Genomic DNA, 14,121 nt, shown 5'->3' with positions numbered 1-14,121 from the left:
TATTTCTCCCGCTGGCTCTCGGGCCGGCCCACCTGCCGCCCAGACCACGCCATGCCTGGGATTCGCGCCGGGATCTCGGAACCCGCGGCCGAGCTCGCGAGAGTTTGCGCCTCTCTCCTCGCGCTCCCGCTGGTTCGCACAATCTCGCGAGAGTTCCTGTGTTGGCTGTGGTTTCTGGGAGGGTTTATTGGTCGCTACTCAGCTTTGTAGGGGTCAGCGGGTGAACTTGAGCGTCTAGGCCGAGGGTGGCGGCACGTTCTTGTCATCCCCTCACCCTGAAGGCTGAGGGTCACAAATTCGAGCCCTGTCCAGGCAATTCTAGTTAGCGAGCCCCTTCCTAAAGGAAAAAGTGGATGGAGACGCCCTTGAGTCCGGAGCAGCTGGGTTCAATTCCCAGGGCCAAAAAAAGTCCTCAGGGAGCTAGTCGTTGTTATTGTTGATCAGATTCAGAAAGGTCTTTGGGCAGCCGCTGTCCATGGTTTAAATTCTGATGATTTTGAGAGCAACCAGTTGCCTCTCCAGTTCACTTGCAGTGACACGGTGGGGTGTCATCCTCTGGGAGCCTCAGTTTCTCCTGCAGGTGCTCAATGCTGACCTACAGCGCTGTCCACCCACAAACACCGCACTGTACAGCCCACGTCACGTGTTAGCAAAGAAAGTGGTTTCAGCATATGAAGTCTCCCTTTCATAAATCTTGTTCTTAATTAAAACTATACCACTTAAACTAGTTCGTGAACTGTTGCTCCCAACCAACCTTGTCAAAACCGATCCCCTGCATCTTTAACCTTTTTAAATTTTATTTTTGGGATATACTAGGTTTTCATTGTGATTACTGAAGTAATGTATAGCTGGTAGCACCCGAAAGATAGATTGCACAAATCCCATATAAAGGAGAAAATCGTAGCGGAAGAAATGATTCGCAGAAAGGAATTCATACTGTCTCCCTGGGCCACCTTCTTCATTTTCAACTGTAATTTCTGTGCTTGAAAATCCAATCTGTATGTGCCAAAGTCTAATTGTCTTGGCTCCTCAAGTCCATAACCTAATTGCTGAGTATTAAAAAAACGACCAATAAGTGCATATGTATGCACTTTTCAGAGAGGTCATTTTAAGAACATGAAAACCGAGTGTCATAAAATGACAATTCTCAAATTAATCAATGCAGTTTTACTCAGTTCACAAAAACAGTCTGCAGCAGATCTGGCTTCTTGCTATTCCTTGACTTCAGGTCCTACTGTTTACTTCCCCAAGTACTCAGAAAGATTGTGCAGGCAGAAGGAAATGTCAGAATAAAGACCAGTGTCATTAGGACAAGCTGCATCCAGAGTCCTTGCTCTTGAGAGGCCAACTGTCCAAACACTTAAGGGAGCAGGAGTAGACATGAAGCCACACAAGTATCCCCAGGATCCTTTACGAGCAGCCGTGATGAATATGGTATCGGAAGGGTTAGGGTAGGATAGAGTAGGTTAGGGTACATTCTTTTATTGTTGCTGTTGTCTTTTTTTATATTGTTAATTTTTTATTAGTACACGTTTATAGTAGATAATATTTACATTCTTTGTACGGAATTGGTATATGTACATAACACATCTTAATTCCTCTTTTCCGCCCCTTTCCTTCTCCTGCTCCTCTCTGTCCACTCTTAATCACCTTCCTATTCGAGAAAGACTATTTCTCTACTTCCTATTATCTTCTCTTTTACTTTGCTCTTTACTTATACTGTGGGTTTTCCCCCAACAGAAAATTGGTGGTATAGATGGTCTTTACCTCAATCTCATAAAAGTCATGTATGATAAACCAACAGGCAACATCAAACTAAATGGCCAAAAACTGAAAACCTTCACACTAAAATCAGGAACAAGACAAGGATGTGCATTATCACCACTCCTGTTTAATATACTTTTGGAAACATTAGCCACGGCAATTAGACAAGAGAAAGAAATAAAATCAATAAAGATAGGAAAGGAAGAAGTGAAACTGTCATTATTTGATGATGATATGATACTCTACACAGAAGACACAAAGAACTCTGCCAAAAGACTTCTAGACTTGATTGACAGATTCAGTAGAGCAGCTGAATACAAGGTAAATACTCAAAAATCAATAGCCTTCTTGTACACAAATAACAGACTCACTGAGAGTGAAATTAGGGAAACAATCCCTTTCACAATAGCATCCAAAAAATGAAATATCTAGGAATTTAACAAAGGAAACAAAAGACCTCTACACTGAAAACTATAGCACTGTGAAAAAAGAGATTGAAGAGGAAATAAGAAAATGGAAAGACATCCCTTATTCCTGGGTAGGAAGAATCAACATAATGAAAATGGCCATACTTCCAAAACTGCTATACAGATGCAATACAATTCCTCTTAAAATCCCAACAGTATATTTCATAGAACTAGAGAAAATAATCCAAGAATTCATTTGGAATCAGAAGAGACGTAGAATAAGCTGGGTGTGGTGGCACACACCTGTAATCCCTGTACTTGGGAGGCTGAGGCAGGAGGATCACTGTGAGTTGGAGACCAGCCTGGGCTATATGGTGAGTTCCAGGTCAGTCTCAACTACATAGTGAAATCCTGTCTAAAAAAAAACCCAAAAAAGAACAGACATAGAATAGCAAAAGCTGTTCTATACAACACAGACATGGCAGGGGGTATCACAATTCCCAATTTGAAACTATATTACAAAGCCACTGTGATAAAAATAGCATGGTACTGGCAAAGAAACAGACCTGAGGATCAGTGGAACAGATTAGAATGTGCAGAAATATCTCCTGACACACTCAGCTATCTCATCTTTGACAAAGGAGCCAAACACCCTCATTGGATAAAAGCCTCTTTAATAAATGGTGTTGAAAAAACTGGATTTCAACTTGTCAGAGATTAATACTAGACCCATATGTTTCACCATGCACTAAACTAAAATAAAAGTGGATTATTAAAGATGTAAATATTAAAACAAACACTAAACTTGCTGGAAGATAGGTAGAACTCTTAAAGACATTGGCATAGGAAAAGACTTTATGAACAAATCCTCAGCAGCATGGGAACTAGCAGAAAGAATCTACAATTGGGATCTCATCTTTTTCAAAGTTCCTGCACTGCCAGAGATATCACAGGCAGAGCTAAGAGACAACTCACAATGTGGGAAAAAAATTTACCAGCTGTTCCTCAGACAAAGGTCTACTATCTAGAATATATAAAGAATTAAAAAAAATCAGAACCCCCAAGTATAAAGACCCAGTGCAAAGATGGGAACCTGAAATGAACACAGACATTTCTCAGAAAAAAAGTAAAACCAGGAAATAATCATATGAAGAAATGTTCAACGTCACTGGTCATTCAAGAGATGCAGATGAAAACAACACTGAGATCCCGTCTCATCCCAGAAGGAATGGCTGCTATCAAGAAGTCAACCAATCACAAATACTGGCGGGTTGTGGGGTGAAAGGAACCCTTCTCCATTGTTGGTGGGAGTGCAGACTGGTGCAACCACTGTGGCGATCAGTATGGAGACACCTCAGACAACAAGGATTAGAAGTCCCATTTGACTCAGCTATTCCTCTGCTAGACTTCTTCCCAAGAGAATTAAAAGAATCATTCCACAGTGATACATGCTCACCCATGTTTATAGTGGCACAGATTGTAATAGCTAAAATTTGGAAATAGCCCAATAGCCCATCAACCGGAGACTGGATAAAGTGTTTTTTTTTTAAATAAAATGGAATACTACTCAGCCATAAAGAATGAGAAACTTGAGAGATTTACAGTTAAGTGGGTGCACATTGAGGCCATATTCTTAAGTGAAATTCACAATTCACACATGTAAATACCTAATAGTTTCTCTGGTGTGAAAAAGTAAAAGTGTAAATAAGGATTAAAATGTATAATTGATATTGTGTAATAGGAAGAAAAGTCTAGAAGAGTGGAGGAAGTGGGAGGGGTAGGGAAAGGTAAAAAGGGAAAAGAAAAAATTTGTGAAAAGGAAAAACATGGAAACAAAGTCTTTGTAAACAGGGAAGGGTGGAGGGGCTGAGGGGAGGGCTGGGGAATGGGGAAAAATAAGAACCAGGTAAGTCATGTATAGGTACAAGATCCTAATGATGAATGTAACTGTGTTGTTTGTTTGTTTGAGACAGGGTCTCACTATGTAGTTAAGACTGACCTGGAACTCACTGTGTAGTCCAGGCTGGTCTCGAACTCACAGCGATCCTCCTGCCTCAGCCTCCTGAGTGCTGAGATTATAGGCGTGCGCCACCACGCCCGGCTGTAACTGTGTTGTATGCCTAAAATGTACTAATGAATTTTTTTTGTTTTGTTTTGTTTTTTTGGTACCGGGGATTGAACTTGGGTTCTTGTGCTTGCAAGGCAGGCCACCGAATCACTGAGCTAAACCCCCAGCTCTGTACTAATAAATTTAATAAAGATTAAAAAAAAGATAATTTTAAAAATTACTACAAATACTTTAGAATGTAAAGCAGATGACAAGATAAAAGTGAATAACATTGTAAAATTGAGTACAAATAAACTGGACTGATTCCAGATATAATAGGAAAAAAAACAAATATAATTCAAATTGAAAAGGTGATCTTTGTAGGTGATGGTGACTATAACACTACTTTTAGAAAGAAGAGTCACTCATTGCTAAAATAAACATGTAATCTACTATCTAATGAAAAAACGATGCAGATTTCTCTCAGACCTTCTATATGATTTAAAGCATATTTTTAAGCTTAAGAAGACTTCTTTCTCCCAGAATGATCTCTAAATCTATGCAGAGAATTCTTATCTGGCCTTAACAAAATAATGTAGCACTTGGGGCAAAGATGCAGAAAGCAGCCCTGCACAGGAGGTCAGGTTGGAGAAGACCTGCATAGCCACCATGACCTTCCCATTAGTGCTGTGGTAAACAGGGAGGAAGGTGACCCTGTAGAAATGTACAGGTGAATTTGAAATAGTGATGTGAATTTATTTCTAGAAAGCAAAGTGCTCTGTAAAGTTTCTTTCTTGTAACAAATTCAGCTCTTCCCCAAAAGTGAACTGAATTTTTTCCTGTCATTGTTATGCAAGATTTGGAGTAGGTCAATCTTATTATAATCTTGAACGCTTTCACCAATGTGACACTTTTTTAAAATTTTTGAGACAAACTCTCACTGTATAGTTCAGGCAGGCCTTGAACTCACCATGTAGCTCAGGCTGACCTTGAACTCATGTCAATCTTCTTGTTTCAATTTCCTGAGTGCTGGGATTACAGATGTGTGCTACCACACCCGGTTTACCAATGTGACTCTTAACATAAAAATTGTGCGAAAATAGCAAAACTACTGTCTCGATATACATATTAATATTAAAAGTTCTATTTTTAAGGATTCTTTTACTATCTTCCTGAACGTGAATTTTATCTAAAATTTCAAATGTATTGTTGATTAGAATTAGGGTTAGGTTTAGGGTATCTCTAAAACTGGGGCTAATTTAGGTTTAGGGTTTCACCAGGGTTAGCTTCAGGGTTTGTGTTAAAGTTAGGGTGAAGACCTAACCTGGGACTGACTGACCTGAGTTCTCTGCATCCAGCCAATGCCAGTCTTAGGCACCCATGTGTACCCAGCCAGAGAGAAGCCAGCCTGGACTGACTAACCTGAGCACTTTGCACCCAGATGATTCTTCTGGGGCCCACTCCAGGAGTCTCCTCAGCACAGGGGAACAGATGTGACAATCAATAAATCCACTGATTGAAAAAGACACAATACTGAGAGAGAATTTTGCTTCAGGACTGGGTGAGAGAAAGCCTTGGGAGATGTGCTTGGAGAGGGGAAAAGCTAAACAGGGATTCCTTGGAATTTTTTGGGAGGCCTGGTAACAGACCAGTAAATTCACAGGGTCTATATTCCATTGTAGGAGAACAGGTATATGGTGGGTGAAATAACCAGAGAGGGTGGTCCTGAAAGAGAAGGTAGTGAGGCTAGTGGTGCTTTTGATCTCTGGCACTCCTCCCTATATCCAGCAAAAACTAGTGGTCTGAAGTATTATAGGCTAATATACAGGTGATCTAACTGTTTTCACTAAAAATCATAGTCCATTTAGTTCTGCTTAAGGGATATTCATGAGTGATTCTAAAATTTTGTCAATGTCCAGTTGACATTTGATGCCACTGAATTAACTAATGTAGTAATGAATAACAATTTATTTTCTCTCTTTGCCAATATCTAGATTTCCTGGAGACCATAAATGATTTTAAAAAATGTGTATACATACACACAAGAACACAGGAAAGGAAGGCAACAAAAGATCCCAGGTCTCCCAACTTTCCAAAAGGTCAAGGTGGTAGAATTGAAGAGGAAAGCAAATACAAATTAATAGAAGTTTATGGAAAGTTTATATAAAGATGAAGAAAACAGATGAGTTCCAAGGAGAAATGAACCTAAAGCTCACCGAAATATTCCCCCAAGTGGATATGGGGAAATAAGTAAAAAATTGGAAGAGGTGACCAAATCAGTTTAAAGCATTGTTTTTTTGTTTTGTTTTGTTTGAGACAGAATCTCACTATGTAGTGAGACTGACCTGGAACTCACTGTGTAGCCCAGGCTGGTCTCAAACTCACAGTGTTCCTCCTGCCTCAGCCTCCTGAGTGCTGGGATTACAGGTGTGCACCACCACGCCTGGCTCAGTTTGAAGTGTTAATGACAAGTTCACCAAAGATTTTTTTAAAATTTTTATTTATCTTTTGGTACCAGGGATCGAACTTGGGACCTTGTGCTTGCAAAGCAGGTGGCAGAATCACTGAGCTAAAGCCTCAGTCCTCACCAAAGATTTAAAATCCTTGAAAATATATCAGATAGGGCCAGGGATTTAGCTCAGTTGTTCCGCCACCTGACTCGAAAGCATAAGGACCTGAGTTCAATCCCCAGTACCAAAAAAAAAAGAAGAAAAGAAAAGATATCATATAGAAATAGCTGAAATAAAACTGTACAGAATTCATAAATTGCAGAAATGACCGATTTGATGATTGGAGGACAAAATGTTCAATTATGAATTACTCATAGAAGCCACAAAAAATGATAGACCAATGACCAGAGCAGAGTGGTAAACAGCAGAAAGAAAGCCTTTCCAAGATTTGGTGTCCAGACACTGGAATACAGCAATGTGAGAAAGAGAAGAAGCAGAGAAACGGGTGCCTGGGACCCATCAAGGATCTCAACCAAGAAGTGAAGCCCATGGGGAGAACAAAGAAACCTCAGCGTACAAGAAGGAGGTGGTAAGTGGTCCTTTGTCCCTGACACCTGACTCACTGCGCGGTGAGGGGCCGCTTGAATCTACAGACACACAGTGAATACTGGCAACCACAGGGGCCTCCGTGGAGAAACACACCAGTGGAACACAGCAGGGGACACAGCCGAATGCAGTGACTGGTGAATTACTTGGGTCTAGACCCTCCCCCAGGAGAGGGCAGTTGGCCAGTAGGCATCTTGGAGAGAGGCCAAGCTCAGAACTCAGAGCAGATGTGGGCTGGCTCCATCTAGCGGCTCCCAGTGTCAAGCTGAGGCCAAACCAAGCTCAAGTCAGGAGAAGGACACGGAGCTGAGTTCAAGCTGACAGGAAGCATACAGAGTTGCAGTCTGAAAAAAAATTGGTTCCAAGGGCCGGGGATTTAGCTCAGTGCTTCTGCCACCTGCCTTGCAAGCACAAGGACCTGAGTTTGATTCCCCAGTATTAAAAAACAACAAACAAACAAACACAATTTGGTTCCATCCTCAGAGCTAGAAACCAATCTGAACTTCAGTGGAACTAAAGGTGTAGGCTTGCTGGGATTATATACTACCCCACCATAAATCTATGGCTGCCTTTCTGGGGTTCATCAACACGGGTCTGGGTTCTGTCTGTCCACTCTGTCTCTCAGTGACAGCAGAGACAGGCCATGAAGTGGATGTTTTCTCCTTCTCCTTCTCCTTCTTTTCTTTTCTGTTTTGTTTTGTTTTCTTATTCGATCTTATTTTTATATGATCATGAACCTAGAAGCAATCTTCTAGGGTTTTTGTTTGTTTTGTTCTGTTCTTGTTTTTATTTCTTCCTTTTCTTTTCCCCTCCTGTCACCTTCACTGGTTTTGCAAAGTTTGTGCAATCTTCCTTTGTCCTCCCACCTTGCTTCTAACTTCTTCCTTTTCTTGTATTTCTTTATTTTCCCTCAATACCTTTTATTTATTTGTTTGTTTGTTTGAGACAGAGTCTCAGTATGTAGTGAGACTGACCTGGAACTCACTGTGTTGCTCAGGCTGGTCTCGAACTCACAGCAATCCTCCTGCCTCAGTCTCCTGAGTGCTGGGATTACAGGCAAAAGGTCTCGAACACAGCAATCCTCCTGCCTCAGTCTCCTGAGTGCTGGGATTACAGGCAAAAGCCACTATGACCAGCCCCCCAATCCCTTTTAAATTTTCTTCCCCGAGGGTAAAATTGCTACATTGGGGATATTTACTGTATACAATTTTCTGGTTTCTTTTAGATTTTGTTATATAACAAAAAACCATGGAAGCAAGATGCAAACCCAGACTTCCAGCTCGCCAAAAGCAAACCCAGGGAGCACTGAGGTGGAGCAATTTGAAAACTACACACCAGGAATCTCTGAAGTGGTAACAATGGAAGTCACAAAGCAGGTGAAGGAAGCTCTAGAAAATTCAAATGAGAAATAACTTCTCAGATAACTACAGAGACAGTGGCCATAACGAAAGACATGATTAGTGACTCTAGAGCAGAACAGATTAAAAAAATAGAGGATCTAAGGAAAATGATGGACATCATGAATGCCCATTAAAGAAAAGAAATGGAATCCATGAAACAGATTCAAAAAGATATCCAGGAGATTAAAAATTCCACTGAAAGATGGGCCAAAGATTTAAATCAGTGGTGCCACTGCCTGCCTCACAAACTCAAGGTCCCAAGTTTAAAAACCAATATAAAAAAAAAAGTTCCATTGAAAGTATATGCAGCAGCTGGGGATTTAATTCAGGGACACTGTATCCACCGTATATATGCAAATTATAAAACATGTCATATTAACAGAGGCCAGGATAAAAATTATATGATCATTTCAATAGATGCAGAAAAGGCATTTGACAAATTCCAACACCCATTTATGAGAAAACCCTACAGAAAATTGGAATAGATTTTTTTTCCTTTGGTACCAGGGATTGAACTCAGGACTTTGCACTTGCAAGGCACATGGCTGAACCACTGAGCTAAATCCCTGGACCTGGAATAGATAATCTTTATCGCAATCTGATAAAAGCCATCTATGACATTCTCTTCTTTTAGCGGGGGTTCCAGGAATTGAACTCGGGTCCTTGTGCTTATGAGGAAGGAAGTGGAACCACTGAGCTAAATCCCCGGGCCCAAAGCCATCTATGACAAACCAACAGCCAACATCATACAAAATGGACAAAAATGGAAAGCTTTCACTGTAAAATCAGGAACAAGACAAGGATGTCCACTATCACCATTCCTATTCAATATAGTTCTGGAAACATTGGCCAGAGCAGTTAGATGAGAGAAAGAGATAAAAGGAATAACATTAGGGAAGGAAGAAGTTAAATCATCTTCATTTACAGACACGTAATACTCTATCCAGAAGCCCTGAAAAACTGCACCAAAAGACTTCTAGATTTAATAACCAATTTCAGTAGCGTATCTGGGTACACAGTCAACACTCAAAAAACAATAGCATTTCTGTACACAAATAACAAACTCACTGAGAAATTAGGGGACATCACACCTTTCACAAGCATGAATACTTAGGAATCAATCTAACAAAGGAAGTAAAAAAGTATTTTGAAAACTACACTTCTGAAAAAGGAGTTCAAAGAGGATATCAGCAAATGGAAAGATATCCTTTGTTCTTGGATAGAAAGAACCCATCTAGTGAAAATGGCATATTTCCAAAATTATTATATAGATTGAATGCAATTCCAACAAAGGGATGGCAGGGGGCATCACAATCCCTGACTTTAAATTATACTACAGACCTACTGTAATGAAAACAACATGATACTGGCAAAAAACAGCAGACCCAGGGATCAATGCAAAAGACTAGAAGATGCAGAAATAACTCTAAACACACTCAGCCACCTCATTTTTGACAAAGGAGCCAAACACCTTCACAGGAACAAAGCCAGCCTCTTTAATAAATGGTGCTGGAAAAAGTGGCTTTCCACATGCCAAGACTAAAACGACCTGTATCTCTCACCCCTCACTAAACTAAAATCGAAATGGATCAAAAATCTAAATATTAAAACAGAAACAGTAAACCTGCTGGAAGATAGAATAGATAGAATCTGGAAGACATTCATATAAGCAAAGACTTCATGAACGAAACCCCAGTTCCGTAGGAAATTCGCCATGTAGTAGAAGGCAGCAACGGTGCTCTGCTCTGCGTCTCATCTGCCCGGTTATGAATCCCACTGCACCCTGGGAAACTGGCTGGTCAGGAAGTCGCCTCTCTGTATCCCTCTTTCCTTGACTGACATTTGTGTGTTGGTGGGCGGTACTGGGACCGAACCCAGGGCTTTCACACTGAGCTGCATCCCCATCCCTTTTCATTTTTATCTTTTTTTTTTTTGAGATAGGGTCTCAGTATGTGTAGCAGACACCTCTACCCAATGTTAGCAGGCTATCATGGCATAAGTTTCTTGCCCCTCTATCATTTGTCTGTGTATTATTTCAGGAGTCTGACCAAATCTTATGTGACTCAAATTGTCACGTCAGATATCAGAGTTGGGCTGGTATTGCTCTTTTTGCTGCTACTGGGACGTAACTCCTAGTCTGTGAGGTTGCAGGTGGATTTCATTTCCAGCCAAGGTCAACTGACTCCAGCTAAATTCTTCCTCTCTGAATTAACCATTTGTTCTTTTCAACAAAGATATGCTTGTGTCCTCACTCTACAGTCCTGCTTGTTTGATACTTGTTATCAGCAGGTGTCTGAGGCCTGCCGTTTTTCCCCTTCCCATGCCTGTAACGAATAAACACTGGATATCCTGGGAGTCCTTGGTCTTTGCTGCCCAGAGCAGCTTGGGTGAGCCCAACACTCAGTTTCTCCAAGTCTCTGTATGTGTTTCTTTTAATCCCCACTTTTTTATCTCACGGACATTGGGCATTGTAGTGGCTTGCAGGAGGCCAGGACCACTGTGCAGGTCTCTGGCAACTCCCACTACCCTTTTCCTATAGATACGTACTGGCCTCATACTCATGATCTTCCTGTCTCAGCCACCTGAGTGCTTGTATTTGCAAGGCAGGCACGGTTCCACTAAGCTAATTCCCGGCCCCCGCTGGCATTTTAAAAACTCCAAATTTGTATATTTGGTCTTGTCTGGGGGTCCTGGCATGGAGTTCCTTGGACGTCACATGAGAGGCTGTTTTGAGGAAACTGCAAGCCTGGCCTGGGAGGGATAGGGGAGGGTGCTGCTCATCAAAGACCACCAGGGCCCACCAGAAATTCAGGCCAACAAAACCCCTATAGCTTGGAACTACTTAACAAACACCCAATACGCTTCAGCTTCTTGCTGTTTTCATGCCTTTTCAAAATAACCAACATTCAAGACCCTACACCCCAGTCCTTCAATTGTAAATGGTTAAACAGCACGTGACTTATCCATACTGTGAGAGATGAATTTACTTGCCCAAACCCCCCAAAATTGGACTCCAGAGGCAGCAAAAGTGAGGTTTCAGTCCACACTCTTGCAAGAGTGGTGCCCAAATACAGATAGTCACACCAGAGTTAAGAAGCTGTGTGCTCTTATTTCTAACTCACAAGGGTCCCTCCCCCATCTGCCATGGCGCAGGATCAGGGTACACAGTCCGTCCTGAGCAAATTATCTCAGCCCACAGTCCAGGCTCTCATATATGATGAGGAAAGGGTTGTATGCACAGCAGCAAGTGGGCAAGCAGCTACATTTACTGAAGATCATGGGAAGTTGTGCTGAGGGCAAGTACATGCTGACAAAAGATAAGTCAGAGATGGAAAAAGGCACTGGGGTGACAGAAAAGTAAAAGCAGCAGCACAGATACATCACACTTTCACAATTTAAGGATATTTAAAGGATATGCACGCACCTCAGCCCAAGTGCCTGCCCCTGAATCCCTAGGTGTGACTGACAGAAATGATCAACAGGTTACTTAGTCATCTTAGGGTCTCTCCACATGCACTCTTGTCCTAGGACTCACTCTGGTTTTCTTTACTGTATGACGTAGTACATATTTATGAACCCTTAATGAGGTGGGAGGAGGGTGAAGTTGACTAAACGTCAGGCTAGGAGATCCAACGTGTGTGTTCTTGCCTAGAGCGTCAGAGATCTCTTAGGGTTTTGTTATGTTTTTTTGGGGAGGTTGCTATCTTATTTTCTACCCCTCTTAGGCCAAGGGAAGCAGGAATGACTGCAAAGTACTGTTTAGAATTAAATGGATGGGGGCCAGGAATTTAGCAGTGGTTCTGCTGCCTGCCTCAAAAGTGCAAGTCCCACGTTGGATCCCAGGACCCCCCCAAATTAAATAGATGGGCGTGACTCCCTGAGCTCCATTGTTTTTAACTGTACTAACCCCAGGGAGGGGGTCCTACAATGTTTCTTCAGGAGGGTCTATCTTCAGGCAGATAAGAAGTTCCCTAGAGCCTCCCCTCAGCCCCCTCTTCTGCAAGTACCCTTGGTTCAAAGTTAGCAGCACACCAAAACTACACATTTTAGGGGACTCGCATTTCCTGAGACCATTCATAGATAATGGGGTTTCAAAGAGAGCTTTTTTTTTTTTCCATTTTCAAATGGGCTTCATCTTAAGTAATCAACACAGCCAAGTGTCTTAGTTACTTTCTCATTGACATACAATACCTGACACCACAGTTTAAATGAGGAAAGGTTTATCTTAGCTTGTAGTTTGTAGAGGTTTCAGTCCACAGCCAGCTGGCTCCAGGGCAGGGTGGCTTGGCAGAGGGACCTAGCAGTGGTAAAACAGCTCCTGGCATGGCAGGCAGGGAGCAGTATGAGATCAAGGGAGGAGGAAGGAAGATACATCCTTCAAGCCATGCCTCCAGTGACTCACCTCAACCAAGCTTCTCTTCCCAACATCCCATTCAGCTACAAACTCCTCAGTGGGTTAGCCCATTGACTATCCAATCATCTCCTCAAAGCCTCACTTATGAGCGCATGTGGCTCTAGGGCACATCCAAATATAAACCACAACGTCAAGTCACACCTTTTTTGGTACTGGGGATCGAACTCGGGACCTTGCTTGCTTGCAAGGCAGGTGGCAGAACCACTGAGCTAAACCCCCAGGTGAAGTCACACTTTTTGTGATGGTATTTCTCAAACTCTTCACCTGGTGTGTAACTGAACAAGAGAAATAGTACTTATTCACATGAGATGAAGACAGGTGTCGGGGCATATGTCTATGATCTCAGCACCCTGAGAGGCGAAGGCAGGAATTTCGAGCCCAGTCCTGGCAATTTACCAGGACTGTTTAAAAAGAAAAAAAAGTAAGGACTGGGTAAGGTCCTGGCTTCAATCCTCAGTGCTAAAATCAAGCAAATAAAAACAAGTAAGCTCTTTTTTGATACTTGACCTGTTCATTAAAAGAAGTTTTTACACAGCTAAAGAGGTTCAATCAGCTAGGCACGATGCTCAGGACTGCGGATCCACCGACTCAAGCCCGAGGGAGGGCTGACTGGGAGGTGTAGTCCAGCGCCACTGCGGGGCTGCGCCAAGGGGTCTGCTGGGACTTGCAGTCTAGCGCAGCTGAGGCGGTGGCAGGCAGAAGCGATTTCCGGATAGGCCGAGGGTGGAAAACAATGGCTGTCTACGTGCCTTCGGCAGAGAGCTAATGACACTTCCTTCTTCGTCCTAGCAGCAGTCTCAGACCCCGTTTCTGCGGAAGTCTCGCTTCGCTCCTGGGATCGGGCGATAGCCAACCCTCCCGCGCCCCACCTCGGTTAGCCCTGGCTGGATTTCTCAGGGGAGGGCTCACGTCGACCCGCGCTCGGGGGCGGAGCTTCTTGGGGGCCAAGGGTACCTGAGCGGCGGGGGACGGGGTCGCGCGGAGGGACGCTCCAGGGGGCGATCTCACGTGACCGCGCTGGGGGGCGGGTCTT

At 42.7% G+C, this 14,121-nt stretch overlaps 2 protein-coding genes across 3 annotated transcripts in view; one reads left to right on the top strand and one right to left on the bottom strand.

Moving 5' to 3' along the window:
• Tubgcp5 (tubulin gamma complex associated protein 5) overlaps positions 1–14,121 on the bottom strand; it is a 45,973-nt gene that overhangs the window by 31,048 nt on the left and 804 nt on the right. The window lies entirely within an intron of this gene.
• Positions 13,801–14,121, top strand: part of Nt5c3a (5'-nucleotidase, cytosolic IIIA) — a 48,819-nt gene continuing 48,498 nt past the window's right edge. The window contains exon 1 of the mRNA XM_010612964.3: positions 13,801–13,961. The gene's annotated coding sequence lies outside the window, so the exon portion shown is untranslated. The remainder of the gene's footprint in view (positions 13,962–14,121) is intronic.

The sequence above is a fragment of the Fukomys damarensis genome, unplaced genomic scaffold (assembly GCF_012274545.1).
Source record: "Fukomys damarensis isolate Sample0158 unplaced genomic scaffold, DMR_v1.0_HiC HiC_scaffold_7, whole genome shotgun sequence".
Taxonomy (NCBI): Eukaryota; Metazoa; Chordata; class Mammalia; order Rodentia; family Bathyergidae; genus Fukomys; species Fukomys damarensis.
This window is presented reverse-complemented; position numbering and strand designations above follow the sequence as displayed.